Source organism: Meleagris gallopavo, chromosome 16 (genome assembly GCF_000146605.3).
Source record: "Meleagris gallopavo isolate NT-WF06-2002-E0010 breed Aviagen turkey brand Nicholas breeding stock chromosome 16, Turkey_5.1, whole genome shotgun sequence".
NCBI lineage: Eukaryota > Metazoa > Chordata > Aves > Galliformes > Phasianidae > Meleagris > Meleagris gallopavo.
This window is the reverse complement of record NC_015026.2, coordinates 9730876-9748791: the sequence shown is the minus strand read 5'-3', so window position 1 is coordinate 9748791 and position 17916 is coordinate 9730876. Positions and strand designations below refer to the sequence as shown.

Here is a 17916-nt window from a genome sequence, read left to right as displayed (position 1 = left end):
ATCCCAGATAGATTTAGCATTCATAGTATCAAGTCTGCAAGCATTTTGAAGTGTTTTCTTTTCCACATGCTGGTACTACCTTCTGCTTTGCATAAAACTTGTTACGCAAGCATGATCACAGACTATTCCCAGCATTAATTAAGATATGAAATTAAAGTGGAAGTACATTATTGGTCACATAATACAAACAATACAAATCTGCTTTAAAAATGAAATTACTGAAGTGTTAGCAAACCTCTTTATACTGTCAGACATAATAATGTTTACCATCTACATGCCATGGCACAGATAGAATTCACACAAGTGGATTTGCAGTATTATTTCCAGTTTGGGAGAATGTGCAAAACCCATGAGAAGTTCATTTACTGTATAAACATATCTAGAAGAAAACATGGGATTGTTTCTCCTGCTCTCTGTTACACCATGTAAATTTTGCCCTCAGTGACCCTGTGCACAATGCACTGCTGGACCCACCAGCAGGGCTCCACTGCTTGCTTAAGAACAACTTTCCTTGAAATCTGATGAGGGATTTTATTAGAAAAAAATGTTTTTTTAGAAATCGTTTCATAGGAACGTAACATTTTTTATGTGCTTCTGACAAACATAAGAATACTATGAACAGCAATGTGAGAGGCTTCCTTCCCAAAAACCCAGGCACCCAAGTTTTGTTCTTTTAAAGAAGATAGCCACGTGGGCTGTCTCAAACAATTTCCAAGATCAAAAGGCATCTTACTGTGCTAATTGGTCTAGAGCTGAGAATCCTACATCCTCTACAATAATAAACCAAAAAAGCATAAGTGTCCATAACACTACCAGCCTCATAGATGATTTAACCAATCACCTCTTCCTCATCTCTACAACCAAAAAGAGGAACATACTCCCTACCTCACTGCCACCTTAAAAACACCTCTATGAATACCCTCAAAAGGAATCAAATATTCCTCCATTGTAAAAATATTGTTTTTACACAAACATTTACCAGATGCTTAGCAATGTTTTACATCTGCACAGTTTTGTTGAATGTGCATGTTAATATACGGCGTGCAGAAACCTTTCTGACCCCATTGCTCTGCTGCGTTTCCCTCCCCTTTGCTGTAAAACCCACTTCTGGAATGCCTCTGTAATGGTAGGTTTTAATACAATTTGTGCAATGTAAAATAATAAGTAATAACAATGAAATGCATGTTCCCTGGGACTCCACGATAACTCCAGGTAAAAATAACGTCAGAGTCTGGGAACAGACTCATTAATAAAACTGCACTCAGAAGAGTGACTTGTTTACTTATGCACAATGGAAACCAATACATTATCAAAGCCTGCATTAAAAAGAAATTATGATCCCAACTTCACAACAAACAGCGAGGAATACCATCACATACCTGCCTGGCACAACATAACCCCCCAGACAAAAGGCTCCAAGGCTGCTTTCTCTCAGGCTCACGCTCCCTTAGGTCCCTCTGATCACCTAAACTGCTCCAAACCAACCAGGAGAAGAAGATCTTTTAAGGACTGAATCCTTTCTTAGAAAGGCTCTATTAGGGCAGAGCTTTGTGAACTCCTCCTGTAACCTCAGCACCACGGCACATCTCTGTATTTGGGTACTTACTCGCTACGCTGAGATGAATAAGTGGGCTTGTCTTGTTCTCGCCGTTCTTTTCATTGACAGCCTGGACATAGTAGTCTCCTGCATCTACCACTGATGTTGCAAGGATCACCAGCTGGTTCTCCAGTGTTATGGCTCTGTTTGGGAAAGGAAGAGACCGTGCTGAAACCAGAAGAATGGCATTCACTGTGCAGAAACTATACAGTACTTCAGACTTGACAGTATCACACACTACTCGTTGGCAAGATGTTAGGAGATCCAAAATAACCTCATTTCAAACACATTCACAACACTTTAGATGTGCAATGCTTTGAGGCTTTTTCTCAGTTTAGATCACGTAAAATGTTTATGGTGACATGCAAAAAGCTTCAACATCTAAAATGCAAACAGTTTAAATGCCTTTAAGAAGTTACACACAAAATGGCAAACAAAAACAGAGGCAGACAGCCTCACCCTGCAAGGATGTGGGCTGATGGTCCCAGCACACACCAGCATGCTGCAAGGCTCATTCTATTGGGAGCCTCCTCAACAGGTGAAGCTATTTAAAGGCTGACACTCAGGAACGAGGTGGCCAGCCAATACTGAGCCAATACTGCCCTTCCCCTCTTCTTTCTGTTTCAGCAAGGTATTTTTAACATTAATAAGTCAAAATTATTTGGCTTTGAAAAAGTGTTTTAAGGCAATGTGTGAATCACATTCCCAGCATAGTATACTGATTTTCACATACAGGAGCTGGCATGGATATAACAATCAGAAGAGATCCATACACTGTGTTTGTTACTCCTATCTCTTCAATTTCCTAATGTGCATACAAAGAACAGTGAACTTCTATAAGGCTATTAGTAGATACCAATTGAAAAAGATCTGAAAAAGATGTGAGGCTGGATTTTCAGCTCTGGTGGTGGTACTGAAGTCAGTCATTGCACACCAGCTGAAAATCTTGTTTGCAGTATCTTTACTGATGATGATTTTTATTACTAAACTGTAAGAAATATCTCAGTACAATTTCTTTTCTTTATTCAATGAACCTGTAATTGCTTAATTGACTTAGAAAATCAAAGGCAGTGTGATAGATTTATGAAGTGGGGATATAAAATGCAATTAATATGACATTTGATAAAGCAAATAAAGATAAAAATCCAATGAAGTGCTAATAATTGAATATTAAAAGACAATGCAATTACATTAATTCTGAACGATGCAGCGCTAGAAGAGTTCTTTGAAAATACTGAAACACATTTCAGACTGCTTTGGGAGAAGGTACAGCTGAAACTGAATGTTTTAAAGCTGATCTCCAAGTGCAGGTGAGAAGCACACAGATACCACCTCTATCTGTGGCAAAATAACATTTGTGGGTGAAATGCATAGACATTTCAAAGTTTATGTGAGCCTAAGTAGATTTGAAATGAAAAACATCCACGCATAAGGACTGAGCATAACTTCTCTATTCATTTGCATAGAGAGAAATAATTAGAGGATAAAATAATAGTAGAAGGCAATTCTTTGAGGTCATCAAATTCCACAGAAAGATTCATGTTACATTCAAAACGCCAACATGAGTTGTCAATAATTAAAAGTTCTGAGAAAAGTCAAAGGTTTTGGTTTCAATTCCTAAAGACAGGCAAGGGTAAGGCACAGCTGAGCAGAGGCCAAAGACTCGGAGTTCTATTTCGACTGAGAGCTGTGCTTATCAGGAAAATCAATTAGTCACGTTTTAAGGACTCATTAATGCCAATGTTTCCAAACCATCTGAAGATTCATGTCACAGCCCTTATCAAGGTTGCAACCACATTTTGCACAACAGCTGCACAGAGCGCCCTAAAATTGGCTTCACGCGTTCCCCTGGGTTCACTGTTTGTTTTCATTGTCTGTTATAACTTCTACGTTATGACAGCACCGCACTGATGTTGGAAGGGAAATCACATCCCGGCTGCTCAGCTCACTGGCACGTTTGAGGAAGACAACAGCAGCAGATGGAGTGGACCTCTCAGAAATTCATACCCAGTACAGATTTGATGAAATACATAAATATTGTTGGTTTTTTTAAGTTGATACCAAACTTAATCTAGTGTTTTCAAGACAGAACAACTAGCAAGTAAATGAAGCAGACTGATCCCTTGGGGTTCCTTACACATAAGGAAGGGTTTGTTTTAAATCATATGTTTTGATAGAAGATACTTTAACAGCCTTCAGAGCTCAGTGGAAGCCTGTGGGCAACAGGAGCCAATACATACACAGTGATGTGCAGTGCGTTGAGCAGCTATGGGGGTACCATGCCACTATTTCCATGCCAGTATGCCACAACAGCACCCACAGACTACAATAGATGGATCTCAAAGTGAAGGCTTCAAACCCTGCCCATGATGGACTGCTTGCCCAAATGTCCTGACACCATAGGTGGGAAAGCATAGGAATGATGGAGATCAGTAACGTTATCCATCCAGTTCTTCTAAGAATTTGAAGACGTAAATAGAAACGTCCTGGGTTTTTCAAGACTTCCGTTTGCTGCAGCCAGAATTAAGCACTTAGAAATGCTCCGGGTTTTTTAATTGCAGACTTCTGAATTGCCCAGTACTTGAAAAAATTGTGGTGCAAATATCTCTGAAGTTTGATGGAAAGCTTTTGGAAATTACGTGAACATCAGGCTGAGCCTTTAGAAATAAAGATCATTTTCTGAAGTGCCATTGTTAAGGTATTTAAGACAATATGTTTGCAGTTAATTTTTTCTTGCTCTGAAAATTGGATCATTTATGAAAATACCAAAAATGAACTCTGTAGTAGGTGGATTTCATATTACAAACCCTTATTAATGGAAAATATGAAAATCTACTCTCCAAGTAGATAATGCAGAGAAGTTGGAAATGCGTTCAGTATTAATCTACCAGATTACACAATAAATAGATAGCACTGCATTACAAAAACATCACCAAATGAAAATCGCACAGTGACCTGATGAGGTTTTCTCTTGGAAGGCAGCCATTTGCTCCTGAGTAAGGGTGCAGTATTTTAGCAAATACGGCCTTCACAAGGCCTCTTTTCCTCTAGCTAAAACAAATATCAAATCCCTCTTTACCGGATATTGTTTGCAGAAAGACCTCTGCTGCCCTTATAAAACTTTTGCTCCCATAGCACAGCATGAGCCGATCTTTCTCTGGGAGGCAGAGCCCACCCAGCAGCAGTGATGTTAAGAGGCAAAAGAGAGATGATGGAGCACTGACACTGCAATTACTGAGACGTCCCCTATGGAAATGCCCTTTTGAAAAAGGGCAGAACGTTGCCGTTAAATCACAGCTGTGCAGCGAAACCCTGAGTCAGGGCAGTGCATGCGTGGCTTAGCAGTGAGCATTTCCCCACTCGTGTGTCTTCCAATTCTGAGGGGAAATTATTAATTGCAGTTATTTAAATATATGCAAACAGTGCATGTTTTTCAGGTCTCAATCACAGCACAAAATATTAGTGTGTCTGCTACAGAACAACATGTCCATAGCAACAAAGCAGTAGGAGCTGACTGGATGCCAAGTTTATAAAACAGTACTCAGGTTTCAGTTATATTATGACTGCAAATCATTAAAAATAAAAAATTTATACCTACTCAGCTGCTGAATATTAAGTACAGCCACATAAATTAATGCATTCATTTTATCATCAATGTTAGTTTTTAGCATCACTTCTAACTACACCATGCACAGCAAATGGTTCTGGAAACGGACTGGGATTACTGGTCATGGAAGCAAACCTGGATTAAACAAGAGCAATGAAAGCAGGCATGATGGGCCAGCACAGTACCACCCTGCAATGAAAGCAGCCCAGCTACTGACAGCAATGCACAAGGGTGACAGCTTGATTTTGGCACATCTATTTCCAGGACAAAAGGAGAGAGAAGGCAGGATTTCATGTTCTGAGCCTGGCTTCCCTGTTCTCTCGCACTGGTCTTGGAGGTAACAAGACCTTGGTTTAGGAAGGCTGCTGAGATTGTGCCCCATGTTGGCTCATGGGCACATGGTGCAAAGCCCATCCTGTGTACAGAGAGTGGAATGCTGGGTGATGCAGCATCAGGGGGAAACCTACAGGGCCTGTATCTGGCATGGCTTTGTTTCACATTTGCATCAGTGCTTGTTGACTCTACACAGATTTCACTTAACCCACAGATACAGTCCCAAATGCTCTGTCACATACGGTTAGAATTCCAAAATCTGGACATGCATTGAAATCATGTCACAATATTGAAGTTTGCAATGCAATGCACGAGTTCAAAATATCGTATGTGAAAAGGACTAATTGACTGCTGAGCTGCAAGGCAGGATGATGGCTTTGACAGAAGCTTTAGGAATGGCAGCGTAACACAGAACCTAAGGTGAGTCTGTAATTGTGATTTACAAAAAAAATGCAAACAAAATAAAAAAATACCATACTAAAAAAGATTAACCCCCTTGAAAAAAAAAACACTGAAAAACCAAAAACTGACATCAAGCCCTGTACAGCAATCCAGAACACACAGTATACAGGAGAGGACTCAAGAAGCATAAATCTAGCAAACAGAAAAATTATCATGTATCTTAATGTGGCTTGGTGCTTACATACAAGGCTGCTGCGAAGAAGTACCTCTGATTTAAGCAGAACTATCAAAAATTGAGTCTTGTTATAAAAATCTTAGCAGTTTGCCCTCGGAAAATCTTATTTCTATTCTTTTGAGATGGAGGTTCCCAGAAGGGACTCTCAGATCAATCATCCCAAACTTATATTTAAAATCACGCCCATATCAAACAATTACTGGTCTAGAGATAAAACAAAACAAAGCTCCAGATAATCACTACATAACTGATCATGAAACAGATGTTTATAGCAAGACAACGCTACCAGCCCAGGAGCAAGCAATTACAACACCCAAACAAGGAGCAATATTCATAAGTACGCTGCTTATCTTTAAATGTTTTCTCCCCGCAGATTTTCAGCAGCTTTAATTCTTATTTAATACAACTTACTTATTATCATACTCTTTTGACAGTTTTAAAAAATTACTATTATTAAATGTTAAGTGGGAAGACTTAGTGCAGCTGACAGATGTACCTACGTGTGCTTCAATCGCAGCTCTTGGGTGTTATCTTACTGAGCCATGCTGATGAATGTCTGCCCCAACCACAACATCAGTTCTCTAACTAAAGCAAAACCCAGACTTTCAAGATAAAATATGCATCTCAGTCCACAACAGAAACCAAAAACTTGGAGTAAAGTCAGTTTTCTCCAGACTGCTCTTCATATAAAACTTACTGAATTCAAGATGTTTCTGTGTAAACAGAATAGCTACCATCTTCTTTCTTTGTTATATCATATAATCAGCACACTGAACTCCACATCACTATCTGTTGCTACGGTCATAGCTAGCAACCACTGGAAAGAGGAATAGTGCAAAATTTAAACAAAGCATTGCAGTTAGAAAGTATCACAGGTGGTTGATCTACACAGCTGGCTGACTCCATTGACAGCAAGCACAAAGACTATTTGTAACCATTTGGGATTTTATAGGCCAATTTGCAGATACAACAAGACATGAATATTGCTCCACTCCATGACATTTCTCCTGAACTGATAATTCGAGGTGTTGTATTTATTTTGTTTAAAACACAGATATTTTTTTTTTCCTTCACTGTGAATGGAGAAGTTCTATTATTAAATTGCATCTTCACTTCTGATAAAATATGTCAGCATAATGGTATGTGCTATCATGGTTTGTAGTCAGGTATTAAAGAGTTTCCTGCTGAAGAATAGTATATCTTCATAGCATAGGCGTACCACTGAATAAATACAAATATGAAGCGTGACTGCAAACTGCACTAACCATAAAACAAATTAGCAGTGGCGCAGCTCTGTCACAGGGCAATGTGCTGCAAAGGTAATCAATTACACAACAATGACAGAAGGAAAACTTCAACCTCCAAATAGCATCTTTAACAGATAAATTTGGACATGCCATAACTTTGCCTACTTAGATGCTCCCAGCCTCTGTGTATTTATGTTTTTGCATTACTTTATTCCTATTTCTGCCATTCTATTCTTGATTCCACACTCTAATTTAAAATTGTTTCTCTTCTCCCATTGGTTAGCTGAAAATAAGACTTTACATGGCTGTTTCTGGATGAACATACCTAGTCTCAGGGACCCAAAACTCTGCGTCAGAGCTGCTGCAGTACCCACACCATTTGAAAATAAGAATTCAAATCTCAGCTCAGTGTAAATTTCTCTCCAAAACATTGGGTCAGTTTTCTCAGTTGAAGCTATGCCCATACTACACATCATTATACTCAGAACTGATACAATGCTTTGACAAAAATCTGGCTGTAGTCATGAAAAACAGCAATGATGAAACAGCCACACATACTGGTCTTACAAGTGAGAAAAAAACCATGAACAAATAATATACAAGTATGTTGAAATAAATTAGAGAGTTTCATTGGATAGGAAAATTTGCAGAGCCATAACTTACTACACACTTGTTTTGTGGAATAGCAGGGAATGTCAAGCTCCAGAGGTAACATCCATCACTATTTATATGTGTTAGCTCTCCTTTTATCAGTACCAAATCTTTTTGATATGGTAAAAAGTAGCATGTGACCCAAACATGAACCTCTGCTGCTGCCATCTGCACAAAGCAGTGGTACTGGGCAGCACCAGAGCAATTTATTTAGACAAGTTTTACTAGGAAAGATAATTAAAGATTTAGCAGCCTGAATCAATACAACAGCTACTGCTATCTATGTACAGTACTGCAGTTTGCTGAGACCAGCATTTGTGTTATTGCTGCAAATTCACAGTACAATTTTATTGTACAATAGCGTAGAGGTTTGCTGTCTACATCAAAATAGGGATCTTGTGTACTCATTTTTACTTGCACACCATAAAGACATATATTTTTTGCTGTACACTGTGAATTGAGCAGAGGCCTAGGAGCCATGTATACCCAGGTTTTTGCCAGTGATACGTAGCCTTGAGTCAGTTATTTAGCCTTTTGGTCTCTATGTTCTGCCAAGAGAGAAAAAGGATAATACATATATGTATTTCTTTTTGCTGAAAAATTTATCAAGAAGCTTAAATAGTTAATACCTCTAGCACTCAAAAGATGTAGAGGATTATGCAAGTGCTAAATCTTAATGCTCTTTACTTTTCCTCTTCGCTTTGCACTTTGACAGTAAGGCATTTTGTTTTGACTTTAGGCAAAGCATCTTCTTCCCTACTCATTTTCAACTGCTTTAACATCTCCTGAATTATACAAACTGGACAGGTGAGCACTGCTTTCCAAACACCAGCCTTCTAGTAACTCATGGTCTTGTGCAGCTTCCTTCAGCAGAGACCCATCTTATTATATCTACAAATCTGTACCAAGTGGTTACATGTAGTAACAGACGTGCCTACCACAGACCCCATGGAATCCTGGTTATTACTGAAAATAACACGAACATTTTGAGGTAAGCACGCGTTTCAATGCCATTAATGCAGGCATTCTGAAGCATTTCAAGTTTGTGACAATAAAAGACAGGAAACTGAAAAGAAACACAGAACTTTGTCAGAACCTTGAAAGTGGCTGCCCACTGCTAGCATAAGTGAGACATGCAGTGACAGAAAAGCAAGGCCAGGTTGGATACATACAACCATATGGGAAGCATCCATACGGAGCCAAACACTGCCAACTTTGGGATAGAAAGATATAGAAAATAGCATAACATCCTGGTGCCATTTTATGCTGCGGTTTGTACTCAAAGCAACTGCCAATTTCTGACAGTGTTGTAGGAAACAGACCAAATAAACAACTGGAAAATACTGTTCTATCACAAGCATGTTAATTACTGAGTTAGGTCTGTGCTATGCATTACTAATTTCAAAAATAATGCATGTGAAAAAAATTCAGAAAATAAACACAGTTTTCTAATAAATGAGGCAAACATATACGGAGTTGTGCATAGCAGAGCTGCAGAACTCTCAAAAGTGGGAAGTCATGGGAGGCTTCATAGAAGAGACTGAGAAAAGAGATGCAGCTCTACCTAAACCGTATGATTTGAGCAGCCCTCCTTCAAACACCCAGACAGCAGTTACCTGTGTACAATAATTACACCTGTGCATAAAGAAAAAGGAGGTGTGCACAGAGGGAGGCTTTCAGCAGCCCTCTATTCTTACTAAATCGTACAATGTACTACAGCACTTCTGTGTTAAAATCTCTGAAACCCCAGTGCGTACATTAACATCTTTTAAAATAAAGTGTTCTGGAAGATAGCCTTTAGAAGTATAGCTTCCTCCTGGGATCCATTTCTTTTGTATTTGAAACCAGGTTACAGCCCTCGACTTTCAAACTCATAAAGAAAACTTCAGCAGCCAACTAAAATGTAAATAACATATGATTCGAGGAGCAACAGGCCACATAGATTTTTTGCTTTCAACTTGGGTGGTGTTGCCAAAAAAAGGAAGATAGGTTACTTATCAGATCCATTTCTTTTTAAATTACCTGAAATCAATGCGTGGGTGTGTAGCTTGCTGCTTATTTGACTTCTGAGGCTAATGACACACGTTTCCTTGTGTGGGGCAGCAACATATCTTCAGCCTTCTGATTGTAAAGCTTAAGCAAGTCAGAAGGCCAAAGGCTGAGCAGTAAATCTTTGCAATCCTCTGCTAGAATGACAGCAACTTCTACTTTAAAATAGTCCCAAAGGTAAGATAGAAGGCAAAGAACTTCAGCTCCCTTCCATCCTATCCTGCAGCTCTAAGCACCACACTTTCCCTCTAAGGATGAGCAATACAGAGCATGCATCTGAGAGACTGCCTTGTTTACATTTGCTGGATGATCCATAAACACTACGCCTACTGAGCAGGGAAATGAAACCCCGAATTGTCAGTAGATGCAGTTTTGTTTCTTTGATTTTATGGCTACAATATGCTTTGCAGAGCATTTTTATTTTCAGTGCAGAAGAAATATTCAGCTATGTGTTACATGGCAAAAGAACTCACAAATCCTGGGAAGCACGCACGCGAATTACCAGCCCAGCTTACATTCCTTGTGCTGTGAGCAGAATGCTCAACATCTTGCCGATGCAAGTAATTCTACATAATAGTTAGACCAGAACAGGAAGCCTCTGATGCCCCCAAAGTCTTTACTGCAATCTGTCTTCACATATTTATCTCCCTACTTGCAGACATTTCTGCTGCAGAGGTTTTAGGGATTTGCTCCTGCAACGCAGCAAAACGCTGCTCCCTGAGAATCCCCTCATCTGGAGAAGAGGTGCTATTACCGAGATAATGGACAGTAGGCACAACAGTTCCATCACCTTTAGTTACTGACTCTTTTTATCCACTTCACTCCATAATGAGGATCTCTACTCGCTCGCATTTTCGTAACAGCAGCATCAGCCATCCCCTAATCCTACAACACATTAAAATCAAAAGATAGATGCAGAAAAACATTAGAATGCCCTTATCGCTTGGCTGCAGATGTATAAAGTTAACGGAGAAGATTGTTTTTCAGTTGGAAACAAGCAAATAAATCCATTTACTTAATTTTCATCTTAAATAATCCTTATAAGTGTTGAAAGGATCCTTTGATTATTTCTGTAAAGACAGTGAAACATTCCATTATAGCTTACCTAGGCTGGAGAGAAAAAAATGCAATTCCTTCCTGTACGTGCTTTTCCCAGGTGTATTAATACACTTCTTTGTATTCAAGAACCAACTTTTATTATCAGCTGAGTGTGTAGGGTACAGGGAGACAGAGAAAGAAAACAGAATCAACAGAATACTAACAAGAAAGAAAAATGCAACCCCACAATCCCTTTAATTAGACTCATGCTTATATTTTGAACTTTCGTATTCTTAGTGCTGCCATTACATTCAAAAGATGGCAAACTGAAATAACACTCAAATAAACCCTTGTGGACTACTTTGTCAAAGGAAACAGGAGATAACAGGTTATTCTCCACAAGATGAAAATTTGACATAAAGGAATGGCAGGAAAAGGTCATATGACGGCCAGACCATGAAAGCAAGATGCGCCAACTTCAGAGCCAAGCTGAGAGCAGAGCTAATGAATAGGAGATGCAACAAGACAATTACATGGGATGCTCAGGCACATGTTTTCATCATCCCTATAATCTTTGCATACAAAACTAACAGCTAAAACATGCGTTTAGCTATTCTGCAATCCTTCCCAAAACACTTAAAACAATGAGAAAAGTTATCACCATCAGCAAGTCTCATTAACTTAGTAACAATGGAATATTTCTTGCAGATTTGTACTACTTGGTCAGGTAATTTCTCATTTGTTGATAAGATCCTTTACACAATAGACAGAGATAAGTTTACATAGTAGCCTACTGTTTTGTGACAGCAACGGCACATCGTGGAAATGCTAATATTTAACCAAAACAGAAGCTGAACCAAGGGCTATCACACTTCTTAAAGCTAAAACAATTACACAGCAATGCAAGCCCTCAGTTATTCAATATACCTAAGTCTACACATTAGCTCAATACACTCTCCACAAAGTTAGAGAAATCACTGGGGGAAAAAAAGTCATGGCATGGCTCCTTAATTGAGTGCTTGTGTATGGGAATGAGCAGAAGAGAGGGCACACATCCGCACCGACTCATAGATATGGATCTCGGGAGATGTGTCAGGACTGATTGCTGATTGATCCCTCTGCCAGCTGATGCACTGAAGTTCCTCCTTCAGCTCATTCAACAGCCTGAGGTTTTGAAGTAGATAATCCCAATTCTGCTCCCCAGCGCTTCAAATAAGCCAGCAGTGCCTACGTGAAGATAGGGACTGTTCCAATCACAGAATCCCATTTCAAGACCTAATGACATTGCTCTACAGACAATCCCACTGTCCTCTGTTTAGATGGCTTCACCTAAAAGGTTGTGAATGTAACTTACTTCCTCCCTCTGGCTTTATTGCAGTGGGACAGTTGCATAGGGCTGTGAGGAAAGAACACAAGTTCCTGTGCAGGAACAGAAGCAGCTCCCACACTGCTGGTACTATCTCACTTCTCCCAGCCCTGGGCAGCCCATACTGCTCCAACCATGCTGCGTGTCCCAGCCCCACAACAAGCTGCCAGAGAAGCCTTATGGGAGCCTGCAGCAAGACGTCCAGGATAACGCTAAGGTGACCTGTGAGGATGGATGAGCAAACCCCAGTGCTTTGAATTTCAATGCTTTATTGCTTTAAACCATATCTCATCTATTTAATGCAGACTTAAAAGAGGTCCTTGAGATTGCTTTTAAACAAGAATGTTCTTGAAGAGAAAAAGGACATCAAAATTGGCCAAAACACAGCTGTAATTCCGCATGCCTAACATTTCCACATTTGCATTATTTTCTGCAAACACTTGCATGTAGAGCCAACAAATGCAAAATTATACACGTTCATTGCTAAACTGAATTTACCTCCTGGGGTAAAACGGTGCAGAGCCCAACTAGTCTGCAATGAAACAACATCTGAGGCATTGTACTATACTTCAGAATTACAATATTGCCTGTTTTGCAAGGAAGTACTCAGTACTAGAAGACAAACATGCTTCTCTGAGCATTACAACTAATAAAGCCTTTTCTCTTCCCAACTGCATTTTATGTCCCCAAATCTCCCCACCACCACACAAAACAAAGCCCTGACCCTGCAGCCCCACTATCCCTTGCTACTCCTATCCTCCAACAATCACAGCAAACCCTCAGAGGGCTTCCAGCACCATGTCCTGCAGACAGGCCCACACACACTTCTCATCCTTTTCTGTATACAATTTATCTATAAACTTGCTATGCACAGATATCTGTGTATCTTTATATATATAGATATTTAGATATCTTTGTATTCTGTATCCATTATGAGAAATCTATATTTCTCATACACATATGCACATATACATATACTCACATACATATATACATGTACACGTACACATATATACTCATATACAAAACTATAGTTTAGACCTACAAAACAAGTTTCTGTTTGGATGTTTGAGTTACAGAAACTAAGCTATTGTTAATTTTAAAAGAAATCATAATTTAGTATTTTTTGTGTGCCCACAGTAACTGCATTGCACTCCTTAAATAGTTCTTTCGAGAACTCCAGGGAGAAGAAAAATGTGTTACTGTTGAGGATATGCCTGCTCCTCTATTTAAGCTTTAAACTTGGCTTCCAGCAGCCAAATAAGTAGCAGGAAAATGGAAGGTTAAAAACTTTGCAGTTCATCTCTGCCAGAACAGTAAAAGAAAAATAAGATTGTTGAATAGCTGACAACGACTGCAGAATCAACACAGCAGCGATCTGCCTAGAAGCTGCAAAGGGCAAAACTAAGGCATCTGCTTAAAAGCTTATACCAACTGTGGAAGTCAGTATAAAAACAGTAAGGAAGCCACAATAAAACATAATTATTACAGGAGCTATAATTATGGCATTATACTTTGGCATATTCAATGTTGTGCACATTAAACGTTGTACACTGTGAATATTTAATAATTACATGCTTACTCAGAGTACTTAATGTCCTTTAAATGCAGGTATTTTTTGTATTTTTCAGGCAGTAAGAAAAAATTGCACACAATTTTTTGTCATAAGGATCTGAAGTCAAAATGGACAGACAGACTCTCAGTCTTCTGCAAATTCACATCTCAAAGCTTTTAAAACCACTTTTACAATCACTGTATGGCAACTTTTGGTTTCTTTGAACTAAGAATCCACCACCTTGACCTCAATAAAACAAAATACAACCTTCCAGTAGTCAGTTGTGGTCACCAATGGTGTAATGCTCTTTGTTATTGAACTGTAAGAGCTACTGATAAATAGCTGTCTCCAGCTACAGTGGTTGCAGTAGATCTCCAAGAAGTTTAAACAACTTGAGATACATGCAAACATTCTTCAATAGTAACAAGCAAAAGATGTATTTCTGCAATAAGGACTAGCAGGAAGTATGATTCACTATGTGTCAGCATAGCATAAAACAGTGTAGTTTCCACTAAACTACTGTTCTGTGAAACATATAAAGACAGATTTTGGTATGCAATATAGAATAAAGGAGGGGGGAGGGGGGAGGGCAGGCACATAATTTCCAGTGTAACATAAAGATATAGGTGAAAAATTATTAGATTTTCCTCCTATGCATCGAGGCTTTATTTCAGTAAGTGCTGGCAATGGATTTACTGCATTCTGAGCACTACAACTAAAGGTAACTGTTCTTTACACAGGAAAAGACTGACATTTTAAAAGAGCTTATTTAAGGTTCTGTCAACAGTCTAGGTTGCAAAATTGCTCATGGTTTTGCTCAGAATTTGTCTTTTTCCAAATACCTACCTTGTAAACACCATAGACTAAAATTAGGATAGCCTCCAAGATTGCAGGCTGCCTCATCATGTCGGGATGAGAATCTTGCACATCTTACAAATGATTTCACGTTAGCAATGAACTGCTGATGACTATTCTCAATTTTTCAGTTTTCCACTGCATTCTTAGTAACTTCTAGCAGACCAGACTTTCCTGTGACTTATGAGGCAATATTAAAGTCTTGTCAAAATCAAGATACATGACTCACGTTGCTCTACTTTGTTTCTGGCATATATATATACACAAGTTATTAAATGACCTTTGGTTTTTGTTTAGGAGAATAACATTAGTTTTTTGGTACCTTAGAACAGTATTTTCCAAGGAGAGGTAAGCTGACTGGCATTTCATTTCCAGTTTTCTTCCCTTTCTAGAAAGTACTACTTTTTTTTTGCTTCTCAAACTCACATTCTACATTCTTTCCTAAGGATAACTGCTAACAATTCCAAGATTATTCATTAGCTTTTCAATATAGCCTAGCTAAGCATCATATGGCCAACTGATTAACAAATTTTTAAGGTATGACATCAAGTAAGAGAGATGGCTACTTATGTAATAAAGATGATATATTGCTTGTTTGCAAAAGCACCATGATGTTCTCATGTTTTTTATTAGTAGTCATTTCCATTTTATTATCTCAGCAACGTTAGCGTCTTGCCATTCTAGAGACCTGGAGAGCACTTCTCATTCTCAAGATGTGGTTTGTGGCCTTGGAAGGATATAGTTAAAAAGAAAATGAACTAAATTAGGCCTTTCAATGCATGCCTGACTTTTTAAAACTGAGACTAAATCATGCTTGACAACCTTTCCCAGATGCCTCCATGGCTCTTCTGGGGTCTCTGAGCAGCTCTGCGATGGGTTTCTGAGCATGTGCTGCTGCTCCTTGCTGCATCTGCTCACAGATCTCCATCCGGATGACTCCAATCTTTTAAGTAGAGTCCCAGGGTAAATCTCTGACTGTGAGAGTTCCTGAGAAAGCAATTTAGATGCTTGCTAAGCGTAGCTGCTGGAAGGAACAGATTTCTTCATGCCATGCTTCATAACACTCCAGATCAGGTCTGAGGGTATGATGAACCTTAAACCAAGGAGGGTTTTCTGCCTGTCCTCAGTGATTGCAGCTCATGAGAACAGGCTAAGCCCCACATCTGAAAACCAGGCTCTCTCTTTCCCCACTCTAGAAAGCAGGGAAGGGAGAAGAGATGTGAATTTGTGATTGCTTTCTGCATTCATGGTACAACTGTGGTGAACATGACGAAGAATCTGATCCATAGCATTGCCTTGACCATCAATTTCTTGTGCTTGAACTAAAAAGCCAGTTGATGTTCTCCTTCACAGTTATGAAAACTACTATAATAACGATAAACCTCAGTTGTAGCTATATGCATAAAAGAATGTCTGCAAAAAGCACGCAGCATGGGAGCAGCACAACCCCCAGAACACCAGAGGAAGACATAATTGTTTGTGAAATTTCTTCAAATGATGTTCAGGAAAGTTTCAAATGCGCTAGGAACAGAAATTCCTCTGTGTTAGGGACATGGAACACAGCATTCCAGAGCAGCCTCATTGGCAAAACTCCTCCATTTGCCCAGCAGTTCTGCTGTCTGGGGTCACAAAAGTGGTGTTTGGTTTGGTAGATGGATAGTTTTGGCAAAACAATGAATTATTGTGTATTATTAGCAGTATTCATAGTGTTTGAGGTTATCACAAACACTTGTTTTCTGCTGATATCGAAGGACTTGTAGGATAGTGGAGTATTTTTCATATTATTTGGTAATGTGTGGACTATTCATAGAATCTGTACGATACAGTGCAGTGCGTGTAAGAGTTGCACAGATCTAAGTGCTACTCAAGTAGCACAAGCTCTGTATAACTTCTTTCTGCATTTATGAGCATATAGCATATAGCACTATCCTTGTAAATACATTTCTAAATGAAAAGGAAATAAAATGGACAGGTGATTTTTTTTAATCATTTGAACAATAACGGCATTGTTATCCTTCCTAAACTCTGTAACTGTAGAATACTGCACTTTCCAATTAAGTACCTTGACTGTTTGTTTCTGTAAAATTTTCTCTTAAACGTGACAGAATTGCATAAATGTTATTTTAAAATTATGAATCAAGAATGCAGTTCTCAAGAAATATCTTTGTTATCAGGGCTTTCCAGGAAGGAGATACATAAAGGGAGAACTAATTCTTAGATTATGCAGAATGCTGATATGAAATCCATTTGATTAAATAAAAAATATTTTTTCACCAAGCCACACATTTGATGTTTCTCCTTCTCCCAGTTGTGTAACCAAGAGCTCCAACTTGTTGCTTCATTCCACCCTCTTTTATGCCTCTAAGTCCAATGAAAAAATCTATAGTCACCTAAAATATCCCATTTGTCACTGCGTAGCGTACCAGAGCCACTCAGAACTTCAAAGCACTGGGACAGACCAAATTGGGATTCCTCTTTTTCAAAAGCACTGGCTCTGTGAGATAAGGAAATCTTCATTAGCTGCTTGCTGTATGGGACGATGAGTCAATTAAGCAGGTCTAAATCCGTGCAAAGAAGGGCAATAATATGAATGTATACATAGATAACTAGCAGTCGTAAAACTTGTAAAACTTTCTATGCTTTAGATAAAGCTGATATTAGAATTGGTTGCATGATACCTTTTTGTTTCCTGCAGACTTCGCACTATTACTTTTATTGAATAGCAATGGTATATGGCCAGAATCCAGACTGCTCGTTTTGTCCTTCTCACTGTTCTCAGAATGAAGGATTTGGATGAGTGTTTTTTATTTTCAGTGAATTTTTCAGATGAGAAAAATTCAAATGATGTATGGTAAACATTTGCATTCCATGGAAAGCATCTTGTGTGATAAGACTGTTCTTGGTTTTCATAAGTGGAAGCATTCCAATTCACTTTCTGGTGTTTGCAATTGAGCTGCTGAAAAGATAGTACTCAAAGATTC

At 38.9% G+C, this 17916-nt stretch overlaps 1 protein-coding gene across 1 annotated transcript in view; it reads right to left on the bottom strand.

Moving 5' to 3' along the window:
- The window catches only part of LOC100551119 (protein sidekick-1), a 112903-nt gene extending 110801 nt beyond the window's left edge, over window positions 1-2102 (bottom strand). Inside the window, exons 1-2 of the mRNA XM_019620835.2 lie at window positions 2057-2102; window positions 1607-1740 (exon numbers count right to left, since the gene is read on the bottom strand). The gene's annotated coding sequence lies outside the window, so the exon portion shown is untranslated. The remainder of the gene's footprint in view (window positions 1-1606; window positions 1741-2056) is intronic.
- Window positions 2103-17916: the final 15814 nt, after the last annotated feature.